Source organism: Lissotriton vulgaris, chromosome 4_1, assembly GCF_964263255.1.
Source record: "Lissotriton vulgaris chromosome 4_1, aLisVul1.2, whole genome shotgun sequence".
Lineage (NCBI taxonomy): Eukaryota > Metazoa > Chordata > Amphibia > Caudata > Salamandridae > Lissotriton > Lissotriton vulgaris.
In genome coordinates, this window is record NC_141691.1 from 1801443645 (window position 1) to 1801461899 (window position 18255).

Here is an 18255-nt window from a genome sequence, read left to right on the forward strand (position 1 = left end):
TTGTCATGGCTCTGCGCTTCTGGCGCGGAAAAGCTGTGGCTAAGAACTGACGTCAGCACGCGGAGGCGGCGTCTATATACTCCGACGACGTCATCACGGCGCCCACGACGCCGACGACGGACGCGGAGCCGCAGACGACGCCTACCGACGCGCAAGGGTACTGCTACGCAAAATTTTCCGGATCCAGTCTGACGCCTGGGGATATTCTAAGGTAAGGAATCTATCACTAACTAATGTCTCTTACAGATATATCGTTACACAAGTAGTAACTTGTGCGTTATGGCTCTCGCCGCCCGTGCAGGAAAAACTGCAAACACAGACTGCAAAGACAGCCTGACACATGTTTAACCCCTTCGCTGCTCATGACGAGCTCAGCTCGTCATGAGGCACACTGGAGCTGTGCTTATGACGAGCTGAGCTCGTCATGAAACATGGACTTTAGCAACTTCCAGCACAGGAGGGGAAAAGCCATAGCAGCCAAGGTGTTAAAGGGCTACTTATGTGGGTGGCTCAATCAGTGCTGCAGGATCACTAGTAGCATTTAGTTTGCAGGCAGTACAGGCAGTACCACTTTACCAGAGACTTACAGGTAAATTAAATGTGCACATTGGGTGTAAGCCAATTCTACCATGTTTTAAGAAGAGAGCAAAAGCACTTTAGCACCGGTTAGCAGTGGTAAAGTGTGCATTATCCTAAAGACGCAAAAACAAATTCAGCACAGCGTGAGAATTGAAGACAAAGATTTAGGGGAGAACCGTGCCATGGATGCCTGGTCTAACCTTGACTACCCGGGTCCCTGTATCTGGTCCGTGCTCCATCGCAATCAGTCTGAACTTGTGACTTTTACCCTGTCTTGCATGACAATAAGAGCTGCAAGTGGCTCTTTGTGCTTATAGGTTCTCTATTTACCTGAAACCTTTTAAAGTGCATGTTTTCGGTTCTAATGATTGGAGTTTTGTAACATGGATGTCAAATAATATATTACATTTTACTCTATTATTCTAAATTACTGTGGGATTTTTCCTGTGTTGTGTTTTTACTTTGTTACTGTTTGAATGTTGCATAATTACTTTACACATTGCCTCTGAGTTAAACTTAACTGCTTTTGCACTGAGATACCACGGTTACGCACTGATTAATTCTGTGTATTTTTTTAGTTCAAACTTACAAGGATTGTGAATGTTGCTTGCATAGGGCTCCACCCTCCTTAACCAACATCCCAATTTCTCACATATGCCTACAGTGAATAAAACTGAACGGCAAGCAGATTTCACTTGGTGTTAAATGGGGATTTGGACAGATTAAGACTATGGTGTAATACTAGGAAATAGTTTTCCAATAGATGTCAAAGAAGAAATGCAAGAACCAAGCATCAGAAGCAGAGGAAGTGAAAACAGTATATGAGTAATTAAAGATGGGGCAGAATGATATAAACAGTATTACTCGTTTAATAAGAAAAAAATACAGTTACTAATTTGTACTAGTGCTTGCTGGTGGTGAGTACTAGCACTTGTTTTTGGGGAGCATATTAGGTTTCAGCAGTGAATAGCACTCAAAATTTCAAATGAAGAGTAGGTATTTATTATTCAATAATTTCATTTCATGAGTACACACAGTGAGGCAAGAGAATATCACATGGCTGCAACTTAGTGATGCATTACAGTCACCCAACAAGATCTGAATCCCAAGGAAGAGAGCAAGGCTCCTCCTGTCTGCAACACTTTCCTGCCTATACTAACCCAACTAGCTGAGAGTCTTCTACTGGGGTTGAACAGGTCTTTCCTCCTGTCTGCATTTCTATCTGTGCCAGCCTACTAGTGCCGTGCACAGGTATCAATTTTGCTGGCCGTAAACCTGACCTGGCGGCCTGCCTGGTGCCAAATTTCACACCCTCACCCAGCTCCCCGTTCAAAAAGGGCAACTGGGCACACATTTTCACCAGCCATAGGCTGCAGATAGCAGGCACCAGGAAAAGCAACAGCACTTTGCACGTGAATCTGTGCCGGTCCACAAGTAGTGTTGTGTTACATTTGCACCATCACACCTACCTGAGACCCTCGCCTGATGAAATCAACCATGGACTTGAGCCAGAATGTTCAGTGCATTCTCCACTAGCTTGCCTTCAGCTACAACCAATTACATGGAGAGAGTAAAACAAGATAATGCAGTAAATCTTCATTACACTCAGTTTTTCAGAAGTACCTGCAGGTCCCATGCAGCCATGGATAGATCTGCATCTGCTCTTTCCTTTTACAGGGATGAAAATACCTGTACTAATTTCCAACACATACACTCTCACACTCATCTGATTCTATGGTACCTGAAGCTACATTTCCCTCACTGACACCTTCTGGGCACTTGTCTTTGAAGATCCAGGATGAAGGAGTTGGTGGGTTTTAGACCTGAACCCTTCAGGTAAAGTTGCCCCAGACATTTTGCTTTCTTTTCCCAGGTTTCGCTGATTCTCTTGTGGGCATAGGGAGTGGGGCACTTCCCCACTGTAGATAAGAGTGAGAAAGTGCTTGTGCATCCTTTCTATTCACAATAGGAAATGGTGCTTATCTGAAATGCGTTGTGCACCGCTGGTATTTTCCAATTCCGTGACCAGCCTGCCATTGCAGACTGGGGTGCATGGTGCACCGCTGGTATATCCCAAATATGTAACAAGCCTGCCAATGCAGACTGTGGTACGTGGTACACCCTTGTTATTTCCAAAAATATAACCAACCTGCCATTGCAGACTGGGGTGCTTGGCACACCGCTGGTATTTACAAGTACATGATGAGCCTGCCAAAAAGACCAGTGTGCCTAAACCTTTATCCAGCTTGCCATTGTGGGCTGGTGGACGCACAGGCACTGATGGTGTAGCTGAATACACGACCAGCTTGCAATTGCAGACTGGTACTTTGGGCTGCAGCCATGGATTGCAGCGGTGCAGCCTCATCATGTTTCATATCATTGGATTTGAAGTGATAACTCCTTTCCAATGGTAAAGGTGGCTTTGTCATGACACGTGTAGAAATTTCACTACTATACCGTGGGAATTTCTATGCTCTAAATCTCTCTTGTGTGCCTATGTGCTTGACTCCAGTGTATACTGGAGGTTGGGGTAGCACATCTGGCATTCCCCTGCAGCATTTATAAAACACGGTGCATGCAACTAGAATGACATACCATTGGCATGCTTACATGGGTAGGTGGGAGGGAGAGGTTTTGACACTTGACCCTGGAGCCAGATCATAGCGCCACTGAAGATTAGGGTCTGTATGTCACGGCCTCTTAGCAGACATGCTTGAAATTTAGGGGAGACATCTGTGGTTCAAAGGCAGACCCTTTGAACCACCCCAACTTCAAAGACTCACTGTAGAATGACTACTGGTGCCACACTTCAGCAAATTGCAGAGACGTGGTACAGGGGAACCTGGAACTACATAGTGCACAATGCCAGAGGAATCTTTTGTGCACAAGGAGGATAACTGCCATTGAAAGGGACTGCGTTCCCATCCTAGATAATGGCTGGCCTGGGCCAACTACATTCTGTTGAGTGGCACCCTAAAGTGTGCTCTCCAAGGGATTGTCAAGCTTGCCCCCTGTTCTTCGAGATCTCAGGGATATCAAAGATCTCCTATGAGGCACAGCCTCCATCTAACTGTGACACCTGGGGAAAGGTGCTCTTGCACGTGCTCACATTGCTGGCTGGAATCCAACTGGTAGCATGGCGTGACAGTAGAGCTAAGAACAGTGTCTAGAAACCAGAAAGTCGGAACTGCAGCATTGGTGCATGGCCCCCTCAGTGTTCACCGGTTGCTGAATCCAAAATGACCCGCATAGTCGATTGTGCCCATCTCTTGCACGCGACATGGCAACTGCATGCTCATTGCATGCGGTGTCTTGCTCACAGGTTGCGGTCCTCGGAGGTGGGGGCATAACCGTAGTAGTGCCTTATTGTACTTCATGATGCATTGCTGAACTTGCACCTGGGTGTGTGTCCAAGGTTGTTTGGTGTGACCAAGATCAACATGCACCAGATGTTGCACCTCATTTCCAGGGAAGTACGGAATTGCTGAATTGCCCCTGTAGGTGTGACCGGAATGGACTGGTCAACAATCGTGTCCTAGTTGTGGTGACCAGATTGTCTACTGCAACCAATATCACCGTTCGTCAGATGGTGTGCCTCCTTTCCAGGGGAGGCATTGATTTTGCAACTCCTCCTTGTGTGACCGAGGTGGTCTGGTGCGACCCATTTCATCATGCACCAAACGTGTCCAGATTGCTGAGAGCGACTCTGATCAGGTGAGTTGGAAGGAGGCTTAGGTCCACAGGGTCTGCAGCATGATACCAATTGACCTGCTGGGTATCAGTGGCACTGCATTAGGGTGCTGGGTGCTTATGCTTGTGAACGCGCCCCATATGGAGCTGCCTGCCATCTGTTGAACCATGTAATGGTGAAGAGTGGGTGTTTGTGTGGGAGTGACAGTATGCAGAAAACTGCCATTGTAAAATGGATGTTTTAAAACATCCCTGTACTGTGTAGTATGTACCATAGGTCCCTCCCATGCCCCATAGCAGAGGGCCAGGGGTTAATCGTGGAGAAGTGTGGCTCAATGGTTACAGCGGCAGACCCTGATGCAGAGGTCTAGCCCGGGACCAGGGTTCAATTCCCCGCCTCGGCGGGTCTTGGGCTCAAAAATTCAACGGACCTAATAATTCTCGCCTCGGTGCCTATTTCAATCATGGAGTCCCACTCTGCAACTCTGGGCAATAGCTTGCTTAATCTCCACAACGGCCCCCACAACGCTAAGGATGCCTGGCCTCCACCTTGGGGGTGCCCAGGAGTGGGCACCTCACAGGGAAAGCCAGGTTGGGTTCCACAGCGGTATTCGTACAAGCGCCTTGAGACCCTTGCGGGTGAGTAGTACGATATACAAGTATCAATTTACATTTTACATTTACAAGGGGGTCCTGGTAGGGGACCCCAAACTTATTTTCCAACAGCCTTTCCATGTCCGAAAGGCTGACATGGAAAGGCTGTCAGAAAATAACATTCTCTTCCAGGGGATCCTCATCAATAGTCATAAGCATTAGAATATTCCCGCCCATGTGCGGGACCCCGGAAACACTATATTATATGTGCCCCACATATATATACACATATATATATATAAATAATATATATATAAAAAACAAGCAATAGCAGCCAAATCACATTAGAGCTGAAATATGCTGTGAAGAATTTCCACCATACATGAATAATAAGCATTAGAAACAGGAGAAACAACACCAAAGTTTGTTTAGAACTTGTTTTAATGCTCAGAAAGCAGTAGAAATTCTCAGAACTCACTGGAAGCATAGGAAGCTCCCAGGCTGCATTGCAAACACACAGTCTAACAAGACTGAAAAGCTAACCTGTAGCTGAATAGCAAAAAACTGACACTGTGCCTTTAAGGCACTCATGACCCCCTGTATCCCATCATGCCCCAGGAGTGGCAGTTAGGTCAGTTGTTCTTTCCGGCTCCTTCAGTGAAGGACCCTGGTTACACAGCTCCACTATTTTTCTGGTTTTTGACAGAAAAATTGCTTCTTTTTGACAACTTTTGCTCTTACTTCGACGTCTTACATCTAGTCAAGTAAGATACTGCTTGTTTTGAGCAGTTTGGAGAGCATTTTCCTCTAAAAATGCCTTCACTCTTTGATAAATGTCCTTCTTGTAGCTGCAAGAAGGCCAAGACAGACAGCAACGAGGTCTGTATCGTTTGCCTGCCTGAAGACCATGATCCAGACACCAGTCCTCATTGTGAGAACCTGTCAGGAAGGACTCTCAAGGACAGGGAGAGAATTTGAATTTATGGCCTGGCTCACAGAGCTTCGAGAGGGAGATCTCCAGTGAAGAAGGGCTCCAAGAAGACCCATTCCTCTTCAAAGAAGAAGTCTTCACACCCTTCAACTTCAGCGTCGAGCTCGGCGCTGAGAAAAGATCCACAGATGGGATTTTCCTCTTCGAAACTGCCGTCGACGGCGGGATCGCCGTCGGGAGGAAGACCAGGTACGTCGACGACGTCGAAGGCACCGGCTCCGTCGTCGAAATCCCCTCCGCCGTCGTCAACCGTGCGACGATCGCCGTCGAGGAAGGCTACTCCGCCGCCGTCAACCGGGCGACGGTCGGCGTCGAGATCCATTACTCCTCCGCTGTCGTCAACCAGGCGACGACCGGCGTCGAGGGACGTCACCTCGCCGTCGTCAATCAGGCGACGACCGGCGTCGAGAAGTGTGACTCCTCCGCCGTCGACAGTGGCTCATCGATCGGCGTCGAGGACGCGGTCTCCGTCGGTGCGGCAGCAGCGCTCGGCGTCGAGGGTGCCCAATACCCCTCCGCCGTCGTCGCACATACATTCGACGTCGAGACATGGATCTACGTCGGCGGCTGGCCATCGCCATTCGACGTCGAGGCAGAAATCTCCGTCGAAGACAGGGCGAGGCCGTTCGACGTCGAGAGAGAAGCCTCCGTCGGCGACAGGACATAGTCGTTCGGCGTCGAGGCAGAGGTCCCCGTCGGCGACCGGACACCGCCGTTCGACGTCGAGGCAGAAAGCTCCGTCGGCGGTTGCTCATCGCCGCTCGACGTCGAGAGACTACAGACACTCTCATGGACATTCGAGGTCGAGATTGTTTGATCCTCCAACTCCTCGAAGGCGGTCGGCTGCGAGAAAAGAACGCTCGACGTCGAGACACTCGGATACGGTCATGGTGACAGAATCTGCTTCTCACCATTCATCTTATCGGTCCTCGGGCTCCTCTACTGCGCATTCAAGGTCCAGAAGCCCTATACACAGGACTCCTGAACGTCGTCCAGGTCCTTCAGCGGGGCACATCAGACTGTCACCTAGATGGTATAGGTCCTTGGACCATTGGAGAGACGAGGGGCCTACCAAGCGTATGCAGGAGTATGCCAGCCCACACCACAGGTCCCCTCTCCAAAACCTGGTGGAGGAGATGGACAAGCGTAGCCCTCCCAGGCGCGCATCCCCTGTGACGCTACCCACCAAAGCGCCAAGAAGGTCCCGTTCGCCTACAAGGGAAGCTAGACTGGAAGGTCAGGGAAGATCTCGATCTCCTACAAAGGAACCTAGACTGGAAGGTTGGAAGAGGTCTGGACCTCCCCGGGGCAGATCTCCTGTGCGGTCGCCAACCAGATCCCCCAGGGCATCCCGATCCCCTAGAAGGGAACATCGGACAAGAGATCGGGTCAGGTCTCGCTCCCCTAGACGGGAGGAGCGCTCCAGGAGGTCGCGGGAGCGGAGACGCAGTTCTCACCATCGACATAGACGTACTCCGTCTACCTCCTCCACTTCATCTACCAGATCGTCCAAGAGGGACTACTCACCGACTTTGACGGACAGTCCAACGTCTAGGTCCTCCCCAGTGGATGATATTGGCACGTATCTGGACGTTCTGCAGAGAGGTGCGCTTAAACTGAACATCGAAATGTCTGTCCCTCGAGTAACGACGACAGTCATTTTCGAAACCTTGCACAAAAAGGCCATCTCCAGACCTCTGCTGCCTTTGGTTCCGGGGATTATGGACCCTGTCAAGGAGGTTTTCCTAACCCCAGCAGCAATCAGAGCAGTGCCGGCACGCATTCAGAAGAAGTACAAACCGGCGGCTTCTGACCCGGTGTTTGTGAAGTCTGACCCTCCGGCAGACTCTGTCATCGTGGCAGCGGCGAGGAAGACACATGCGGTTGCTGGTTCATCTTCAGTCCCGCCAGATAAGGACAGCAAGACCCAAGACTCCTGGGGTCGGAAGGTTTGCAACTCTGCTGCTTCCACTCTTAAGGTCGCCAGTGCAGCTGCGCTCCTGGGTCGGTATGACAGAGCCTTATGGGACTCGATGGAAAGATTCAAAGCCAAGCTACGGAAAGAGGACCAGCAAGACTTTGAGGAAACTGTTACGGAGGGGTGTCTGGTGGCAAACCAGATGATCAGCACGGCCGCGGATGGGGCGGTGCTTTCGGCTCATTCCTATTCCCATGGAGTTTGTGCCAGAAGATCGGCCTGGTTGCGCCTTACAGGTCTAAAACCGGATGCTCAGCATCGGATTCTAAATCTCCCCTTTTCGGGTTCCGCTCTCTTCGGGGAACACTTGGACGAAGAGATGACCCGAATGAAGACTGAGCTGGACACGGTGAAGGCGGTGGGCTTGGAGAAGAAAAAGGAATTCAAGCGCCGCTTCAAATCCAACAGGGGGAGAGGGGCCCAACAGAGGGTTCAAACCCCTCAGTGGTCCCAGAACAAAACTCAGGGGAAGCCCCAGTTTCGAGGCAAGCCCAGCAGAGGCAGGGGAGGCCACCAGCAGTCCTCCAACACCACGAGAGGAGGTAAGGCCTGAGCAGTGGCTTCCTCTGACGCCGTTGCCCACTCCAGTGGGAGGAAGTGCTTCGCAACACCTGGCAGAGTGGGTCAGCATCACAAGAGATCAGTGGGTGCTGAATATACTGCGCAATGGATACAGGATACGTTTCCGTGCTCTTCCAAAGAGCATCCCTCCGAAGAGCTCTTGCCCTCACCAACTGAGCTTGCTCCGACGAGAGGTAAAAATCCTGCTGCAAAAAAGAGCGATAGAAGAAGTTCCTCGCGCTCTAAGAGGAAAAGGAGTTTACTCCAGATATTTTCTTGTCCCCAAAAAAGATCAGGAGGACAAGTTCAGACCCATACTCGACCTACGACTCCTAAACAAGGTTATCGTCAAGGAAAAGTTCCGCATGTTGGCGCTTCACCAAATATGTCCTCATCTACAAGCCGGAGATTGGATGTGTTCGGTGGATCTGCAAGATGCGTACTTTCACATCCCGATTGTGCAACGACATCGCAAGTACCTGAGGTTTGTTGTGGGACACAAACACTACCAGTACAAGGTGTTACCCTTCGGTCTCAAGTCCGCACCACGAGTCTTCACCAAATGCATGGCAGTGGTGGCGGCTTTTCTTCACAAGAAGGGTCTCTTCGTTTACCCATATCTGGACGACTGGCTCCTAAAGGGTCCATCTCCGGTACGGTAACGCAAGATCTGCATCTGTGCCTGCAACAGCTTCACAGGCTCGGCCTCCATGTGAACCTGGAGAAGTCAGTCCAGCGGCCTACGCAATCCATCCACTACCTAGGCTCCGTTCTGGACACAAGCGTGGGAAGAGCGTTTCCTTCGGAGGAGAGACTTTCTTCCATGAACCTGAAATGCGGGATTCTGCTAGAGTCTCGACCTCCAACAGCGCGACAAGTGGCGTCTCTACTGGGTTCCATGGCGTCCTGCATCTTTCTCATCCCACACGCCAGGCTGAGAATGCGTCCTCTGCAACAGGCTCTGGAGGATCAGTGGGACCAGGCAACAGGTCGTTGGGAGGACCGAATCCATCTTTCCCAGGCGACAAAAGAGTCCATCAGATGGTGGACTCGGAGACACAATGTGATGGTGGGAGTGCCGTTTCATCAGCCCATTCCGTCCCAATCTATAGTGACAGATGCCTCCCTGCACGGCTGGGGAGCACACATGGGTCCGCTTCAGATTCAAGGCCGGTGGTCTGCGCAGGAGCAGACATACCACATCAACATGCTGGAACTCAGAGCGGTATTCCTGGCTCTCAAAGCTTTCCTGCCAGCGATCACATCCAACTCAGTCCTGGTTCAGACGGACAATACGACAACCATGTTCTATCTGAACAAACAAGGAGGCACAAAATCTTGCCCACTGTCTCGAGAGGCTCAGACAATATGGCATTGGCTCCTCGCTCGAGGTCTCACAGTAGTGGCGGTGCATCTTCCGGGCGAGTTGAACGTCAAAGCAGACGCACTCAGCATGCACTTCGAAGATCAGCCAGACTGGGTGCTAAACGACGAAGTAGTGGAAGAGCTTTTTCGTTGCTGGGGACGTCCATCCATAGACTTGTTTGCAGACGACGAAAACACCAAGTGCCACGCCTTCGCGTCCAGGTTCCACAGGCCGGGGACGCAGGGGAACTCTCTTCTGTTGGATTGGGCAGGGATGTTCGCATACGCGTTTCCTCCCCTAGCTCTGATCCCGAGGGTGGTTTCCAAGCTCCTCAGGACGAACATGGAGATGATCCTGATTGCTCCAGACTGGCCTCGGCAGTGGTGGTATCCGGACCTTCTACATCTGTCTGTGTGTCCACACAAACAACTCCCTTGCAGACCAGACCTGTTGAGCAAAATGAACGGGAGGATAATGCATCCCAACCTCCCATCATTGAACCTAACAGCATGGCTCCTGAGGTCCTGCAATACGGACATTTGAACCGGCCTCCAGAATGCATGAGCATTTTGAAGGAGGCTAAGAGGCCGTCCACGAGAGCATCCTATGCCTTCAAGTGGAAAAGGTTTTACTTGTGGTGTAGGGATCATCATTTGGATCCGATTAAGGGGCAGGAGGACGTCATCTTACCATACCTCCTTTCCCTCGCAACAGCTGGTTTGAAGTACGCTTCCATTAGAGTGCATTTGTCAGCTATTGTGGCTTATAGGAAGTCCCCTGACCAGGTGTCTTTCTTTCAGGTTCCAGTGGTCAAGGATTTCCTCCAGGGATTGAAGAAAGTGTATCCCCCTGTGCGAAATCCTTCTCCTCCGTGGGAATTAAACCTAGTTCTATCTAGGTTAATGTCTCCACCTTTCGAGCCCATCCACAAGGCTTCCTTACAACATCTCTCTTGGAAGGCAGCTTTTTTGGTGGCAATTACCTCTGCACGCAGAGTCAGTGAGATACAGGCGCTCTGTGCAAAGGAACCTTATACGGTATTCCACCATAACAGGGTAGTACTAAGGGCTCACCCATCCTTCTTGCCTAAGGTCATCTCTGATTTTCATATAAATCAGTCTATTTCCCTCCCTTCCTTTTTTCCAAATCCGACGACCCCGGCCGAGCGGTCACTTCACTCCTTCGATCTTAAAAGAGTGCTGAAGTTTTATTTGGAAAAGACTAAAGGGATTAGGAAAATGGACCAACTGTTTGTGAACTATGGTGCAATGAGAACTGGCTTTCCAGCAGCAAAGAGGTCCATTTCCAGGTGGATTGTCTCTTGCATTAAGTTGGCCTATCAACTAACAGGAAAACCTTTGTTGATGTCTCCAAAAGCGCATTCCACTAGAGGGAAGGCGGCTACAGTGGCTTTCTTGCATGACGTTCCCATGTCAGAAATATGCAAGGCCGCGACCTGGAAATCAGTGCATACCTTTACGAGGCATTACTGCCTCGACTCTGATTCCAGGACTGACACTCAAGTAGGGCAAGCCTCCTTGAGGAATCTGTTTGGGTAGTCTGTTTTGTCTACTCACGCTTATTGATGAGATTTCTGTCTTATCTTTCCTTTGCCCGCAGGGATGAGGAGAGGCTTGCTATTCTATTCTAATGCTTATGACTATTGATGAGGATCCCCTGGAAGAGAAGGATTAGTTACTTACCTGTAATCCTAGTTCTCTTCCAGGGGTATCCTCATCAAAGTCATAAGCAACCCTCCCGCCTCCCCGGGCAAAGGATACTCTTTAATAAGGAGATATTGTTAACCTATGTGTTATTGGGTTTGTTTTTCAGTCTCCGAAAAGAACAACTGACCTAACTGCCACTCCTGGGGCATGATGGGATACAGGGGGTCATGAGTGCCTTAAAGGCACAGTGTCAGTTTTTTGCTATTCAGCTACAGGTTAGCTTTTCAGTCTTGTTAGACTGTGTGTTTGCAATGCAGCCTGGGAGCTTCCTATGCTTCCAGTGAGTTCTGAGAATTTCTACTGCTTTCTGAGCATTAAAACAATTTCTAAACAAACTTTGGTGTGGTTTCTCCTGTTTCTAATGCTTATTATTCATGTATGGTGGAAATTCTTCACAGCATATTTCAGCTCGAATGTGATTTGGCTGCTATTGCTTGTTTTTTATATATATATATATATATATATATATATATATATATATATATATATATATATATGTGTATATATATGTGGGGCACATATAATATAGTGTTTCCGGGGTCCCGCACATGGGCGGGAATATTCTAATGCTTATGACTTTGATGAGGATACCCCTGGAAGAGAACTAGGATTACAGGTAAGTAACTAATCCTTATAATCCCAACAGTGACTAATATGAATTTACCTTGAAGAAACTAAGAGGCGCTTGTCAAAACAGGAACAGCTGGTTTAATCAATCATTACGGCTGGGAGCAAAGTTACAGAGTTGGGGTTTGGGACTGTCTCAAAATAAAATCATTTTAAATGTCCTTTTATACATTTATTTGAGCATCATAAAACAATGTATAAATCCTGTTTTGGGAGTGGAATATGGACCACAAATCACCCCCACCTGATAACAAATACAGGACACAATGAGGGCCAGTGTGTAATGTGTCCAGATGTCTGGCATTGGGAAGCATGATCACTGTGTCTTTTGTGTGTTTCTTGTCCTGATTGGCTGAGTGTTCCTTATTTCATGTGACATCTAACTTTTATGGGGTTTTGGGAAAGGGTGCCCCTCTGTCCATGTGCGTTTTATTGGCATCAATCTCCCAGGACCATTGTGGTGTTGCTGCCTTTCTGTGGAACTAATCTGGGTTTTTCTTGTACTTGTGTTTTTCCTGCTTCTTACGTGCCACCCCACCTGTGATCTGTAAATCAGTAGCATCACGCATAGGGTATTTCCCTCCAGATGAAGAGGTCATATCGGGAAATATCGACAACAGTGATTTGATTTCGTTTTTGTACATACACGTATCATTGCATACAACAACATTAGTATTACCATTCCTCACTCTAGTTGAATTTTCAACTGCATCATTTACCCCACACTTCATGACAGTCACATTGTTAGGGGCTTGTCGTGTTTCATTTTTAACTAATAATACTTGCCGAGTTACTTGCATTCTACCTTATTTGAGGATTGTATTTTTAGATCAGGAAACCCCAACTTGTAGGAAACCACACAAAAATAGTAAACAAAAGTGAGAATAGGCAGCAATGACATGCACAGTCCTGTCACCTACCCCATGAGCCAGGAAAACTAGCCAATGTACCACTCCTGCTCAGTGTCACCTCCATCCTTTTGCATGTTGGTTTGTAATCAGTGCAGTGCTTAGATGGCAAGAGTCAGAGTCCCATTGTTCATGTTGTTGCCTGAGATGAATGTGCAACAAGACGCATCAATCTTGGCACAAAGCATTTACTCCATTGGGATCATCAATTTCAACACATTCCCATGTTGAATCACCATGAGGCGGATGGCTTTTAGTTCTTCCTTAATTGCATTAAGGCCAAGCTCAGTACTGCTCATCATTTTCATTAACTTCCATCTGGTTATTTGCAACCAGCGAGCATTTGCTTTTGTCTGCACTGTGAAGAAGGATGTGGACCCTCCTGTATTGACTTGTGTGTCAGAGAGCAGTCTGAATTCTTCTCGAATGACCATTAACTGAGCCTACCCAAAATAATCAGCAGTTCTTTTTTCTCAAGCCTAATGCAATAGTGTGGGTTTCTTCTGTAGCGGATGTTGGTACAATTCTGATAGATAATCTCCAGGAATGACCAGGGTAGGGTTGTGTATGGTGACCAGGGAGCACAGACCTCTGCATCCTTGGGCAAACTGGGTGTAGACAAATTAATCGCACTGCCAGTAGGTATTCATCAGCATGGAAGTGCCCTGTTGCATGTCTGGAACCTGCAATATTGCGCCCATTTGGTATTAAAGGAGACTGCACCAGACACGCTAAGGGCCACCTTGGGACACCAGTTGGAAGCAGACGTGTTTGATCACTGGTGTGGTGACTTCGCTTCCTCCAAAGAGTCTTTTTTCTGGAAAATCTTGGGGCTAAACAGTATCCCCCCCCCTATGGTGCCCTGCTTCCTATGTAGCTCTGATTGACTCTAATTATGATCGGTGACGAGGTACAGTGCTGTGGGAATTATTTTGCAATGGGTTACATTCACTACTACTCTAAGGGATTCTATCTACTCTGTTGGGTTGGATCTTGGCCATAATCATACATAGGTACACATGGAGAAGGCATTTAGCTTTTTCAGGGGCTATCTCTGGGGATAAGTAAAGGCTGCCTGCGCCTACTGTATGTGGTATCAGTGAACAGACAACATGACCTGGCTGATGAATGAGCACCCACAGCGGTCATGGGCTGATACCATGTGTTGTGTAGGAGTGGGCTGTGTAGTGCATGTGGAATACTAGTGCTGTGGTCATTATATAGGTAACATGGGAGAGGTCCCTGCGCAAGTGCTGTGCAAATGTCAGGGTGGACATATTTGACTAGACAGATCTCTGGCAACATGTGGATGTGGCCACACCCACAGTAAACAGAGGGTTTATAATTGTATAACATTACATAATGTGTGGAACATTGCAGATCTTGGGGATGAATCCAGAATAGATGCCTGTGGTCCTCCAGCGATTGGGAGAATTCTTTACTTTTGGGAAGTTTGAAAGAGTTTGGTGTGAAAGTTAGAAAAAAGTTTGAAGTCTTGGACTTGCAAGCTTGGGTCTTTGTCAGGATTATGGGAGTGGTTGCTGGAGAAATGGTGGGCTGCTGTAAGAGTGGTGCACTCCTGTGGCTCGATTGCAGACCTGTTGGATAAGAGCTGTTTGTTGGTAAAGTTTTTAAAATATTTGCATCCTTATGTATCATCATCAATCATTGTTGGGGACTCCTCTCTCTTTCCTTTTTTTAGAGGTGTGCTTCAACATTCTTGTATCCCAACCCCCCCATCATGGCGTTTATTCATGGGTTACCTTAATTCCTGTTTAAGGGTTGTAGACTCTCCCTCCTCACCTTTATAGGAAAGGATACATTTTAAGGGGAGATTTTCATAAGCCTGTGGATGGTCTGGGCTCTTTAACTAACATTTTAAGGTTGTCGCTGGATGTCTAATATCCTGCCTTCCCTAGTGACGGAGTGGGGGACATGCCTTTTGACTTACACATGTGTGGGGTGATGTGTAAAGAGAAGGCGCACCATAATTAGGTGTTGTGGGTGATCTAAGCATCCTCTGTATACCCTTTGAGTCCTAGAACGAGCTGTGTAGTAGGACCCTCCCTACTGGCACCAGGTGTCTTGACTTTGCCATTTCTTTTAAAGGGTTCATTTAGGGCTAGATTTGGACTTCTTTTTGCTGGTATCTTGGGCGTTCCCATGGTTTCCATGTCATTTGGTTATTTCCATTGTCGTTTACCGGAGGGGGTCGGAGGGCCTTCCTGTGGCCCCCAAGTGTTTCTGATGTGGCAGTGTCTGAGATTGAGATTACCTGCTCCCCTAGACGATGTGTGTAAGGCCTTGTGTGTTGCCAGCTTGTTTGCTAAGCCGGATACAGTGGAAAGCCTATTTCTGAGTACCTCGCACAGAGCTGTGATGGATTTTGCAGGCTCTCCCCTTCCAGGCACCCCCTTTCCCTTTCACTACGTGATCCGGCTGTGGCCAGAGGCTTCAAATCGTTGACACGCTACCTTCAATGTTTTGGAGGGACTTGACCACATGAGCAGGTTTTGAGTGTTTGGAAAATTTTGAGGGGAGGAAGCAGAATGTTGCTCAGTGCAGAGTCCAGTGCGAGGTCCGAACTCATCAAATTTCACCCGATGCAGGTAATGGACTAGGGTGACTGATTGTTCTGGTGAACTCCCTACGAACTCGCGCCATGCGGTGGTATGTGAATGGTCAGGGTTTTATGCATACTATTGAGGTTATGGAGTCTTCATCATCACAAGTACGCGGGAGACCTGGCTCCTGAAACGAGTGCCATCCCCGAGACGAGTGGGAGTGCACGTTCTCTGAGTCGCTGGGGTTAGGTGGGCCGAGCGTGACGGTGTTGAGCTTCAGGGAGCTCTAGCATTGGATTGAGGTGATGCTGGGATTGCCTGGTCCTGGTGGCCTGTTGGTCTCCCTCATCTATAACTAGTAAATTGTTGTTCGGTGGGGGGCCCTCGGTTTCCCCGACTGGTGTATTGGTATAATCTAATGTGGGGATGGCAGGCATGTAGAGAGCACCTCCATTCCTACATACAATGGGCGAGGCACAGACGCCTTGCTTGCAGGTTTTGGAATAGAATTGTTAGTCTGGGCCTCCTCAAAGATAGTTCATAGTTCTAGCAACGTCTCTCTTCTGATCTTCTTTTGTCCTATATATTTGGTACAAATGTGTGTTCTCTAGTGTTTGATTATGTTGGTGTCGAAGGTTCCCACTCTGGCCAGGGAAACGCATGCACCTTTATGTGAGCGTGCCATTTGTGGCAATAGTTGACAAGTTTTTTGATCTGTGTGGGGAACCTAATTTGCATGTTTTTTATTGGCAACTCCATGATATCTGGGAACTTTTTAAGTGGCTGATATGCTCTCGCATCTCTGAATCAATTAATATTAGACTCTACTCTGATTAAATATACAAGGATTACAGGTTTCTGTTACTTCTACGTGTTCAATGCTATTTGCATGGATGCATCAGGATTGACATTAAACACAAACAAAAATTGTATATGAAGGATCACAACCTGAAAGAAAGTGCAATGGTTAGTTCAAAATGTGTGAACTCAACAAAAAAATAGCAGCTATGAAAAAGTGATTGCAAGAATTAGCGGCACCTTCATAAGCGCTTTGAGTCATGAACAAAACACAACACTCAAGACGAGACATTCAATTTTAACAATTTACCATCACCACAACATCAAGAATGCAGTAATTAATAACAAGAATGAAGAAAGACTGGAGAAAAAACTGACAGAATAAAAAACGATAACTTTGTAAAAAAAAATACTTTAGTCTGCTTCGTAGCACATGTTACTCATGATGAATGGAGGCTTTGCGCTGTATATGGGACTAAGTAATTCTGATAGTCTGTCAATATCGGCTCCGAGCCCAAGATAACAACAATTTACCCGGAAACATGGAACAACTTGACAACCACAGGCCCTCCTTAGACAAGCACAGCCCACACTTATTCTCCAAAGTCCAAATTTTTCTCTAATGTCCAAATCACACCCTATATCACACCCAGGGGGTCATGAATACCCTCTGTATCACACTCAGTGGTCCAAGCGAATAATTCCTTTCCCTTCTTCAGATACCAACAGAGTCAAGAAACCGATAGGAATGAGAAACCCCCTTTAGACAAAAAAATAAGATCAAGGTGCTGACCCTGTATCACATCCAGGGCCTATGCGTACTATCTGTATCACTCCCAGTGGTCAAAGCAGTGAGTCGTCACCCTGCATCACGCCTAGGAGACAAGTGCACTAACAACAGTCCAAGCAACAAACAACCATCACCTTTCCTAGCATGTTGGCTATCAAAAAAAGGTTACCTTTGCGGGATCACCTCTGAGGCCGCCTTGAAATTACTCAGTTCGGACACATGAAGTAGGCAATATGTCAGGTTTCTGTCAGTGGCAGGGTGCTCAGGTTAGATTTTTGCGCTTCTTCCTAGTTTGCCATACACCAAATGCGGGGACTAAGTATAAGATGTGGTCTCTTACCCAAGTTATGGCAGCTTCAGGACGGACCCCCACCCCCCCACAGATTCAGCTGAGCTTTTAATCAATTGTTGGGTCTGCTCACCTTCCTTGCTGCACTGATGTCAATCCGTAGGAGCGGGGTAATTTCCTCGTTCACCAAAATCTTGTGTGTATATGAATTTACCTTCGAAAAAACAAAGACAACAGGCATTTTGCAAAACAGGAACAGTTGGTTTAATCAAACGCTACAGCGGGGAGCACGGTTACAGGGTAGGGGTTTGAGGACTGTCTCAAAGCATAATCCATTTGAACCTCCTTTTATAAACTTTTTGAAGCATCATAAAGCTATTCTTAGATCCTGTTGTGGGAGTGGAATGTGGGCTCAGTCATAAAGCCATAAATTACTCCCACCTGATGACAAATGCAGGTGGGTCTTGACCTTGCGTGGCCACAAGGTGGGGTAGTGGGTAATGTGTCCAGATGTCCAGCATAGGTAGCGCATGATCGCTAAGTGTGTTGTGTGTGCTGTGTTTTGATTGGCTGGGTGGTCCTAACCTCATGTGGTATCTATCATTTATGGTGTTTTGGGAACATGCACTTCTATGGCCATGTGCATTTTATTGGATCCTATCTCCCAGGACCATTGTAGTGTTGCTTCCTATCTTTGGGACTAATCTGTTTTTTGTTTTGTTTGCGAGTTTGACCTGCTGGTTACGTCCCACCTGTTATCTGTCACTCTGTAGCCTCAGGGCTAGGGTGCAGG

At 47.8% G+C, this 18255-nt stretch overlaps 1 protein-coding gene and 1 long non-coding RNA gene across 3 annotated transcripts in view; one reads left to right on the forward strand and one right to left on the reverse strand.

Annotated features, from left to right (window-relative positions):
* LOC147724578 (fibrocystin-L-like) overlaps positions 1 to 18255 on the forward strand; it is a 1433379-nt gene that overhangs the window by 1121476 nt on the left and 293648 nt on the right. The window lies entirely within an intron of this gene.
* The window catches only part of LOC147724579 (uncharacterized), an 81181-nt gene that overhangs the window by 49799 nt on the left and 13127 nt on the right, over positions 1 to 18255 (reverse strand). For both annotated transcript variants that reach the window (XR_015309925.1, XR_015309926.1), the window contains exon 2: positions 17596 to 17676. This is a non-coding gene — a long non-coding RNA (uncharacterized LOC147724579). The remainder of the gene's footprint in view (positions 1 to 17595; positions 17677 to 18255) is intronic.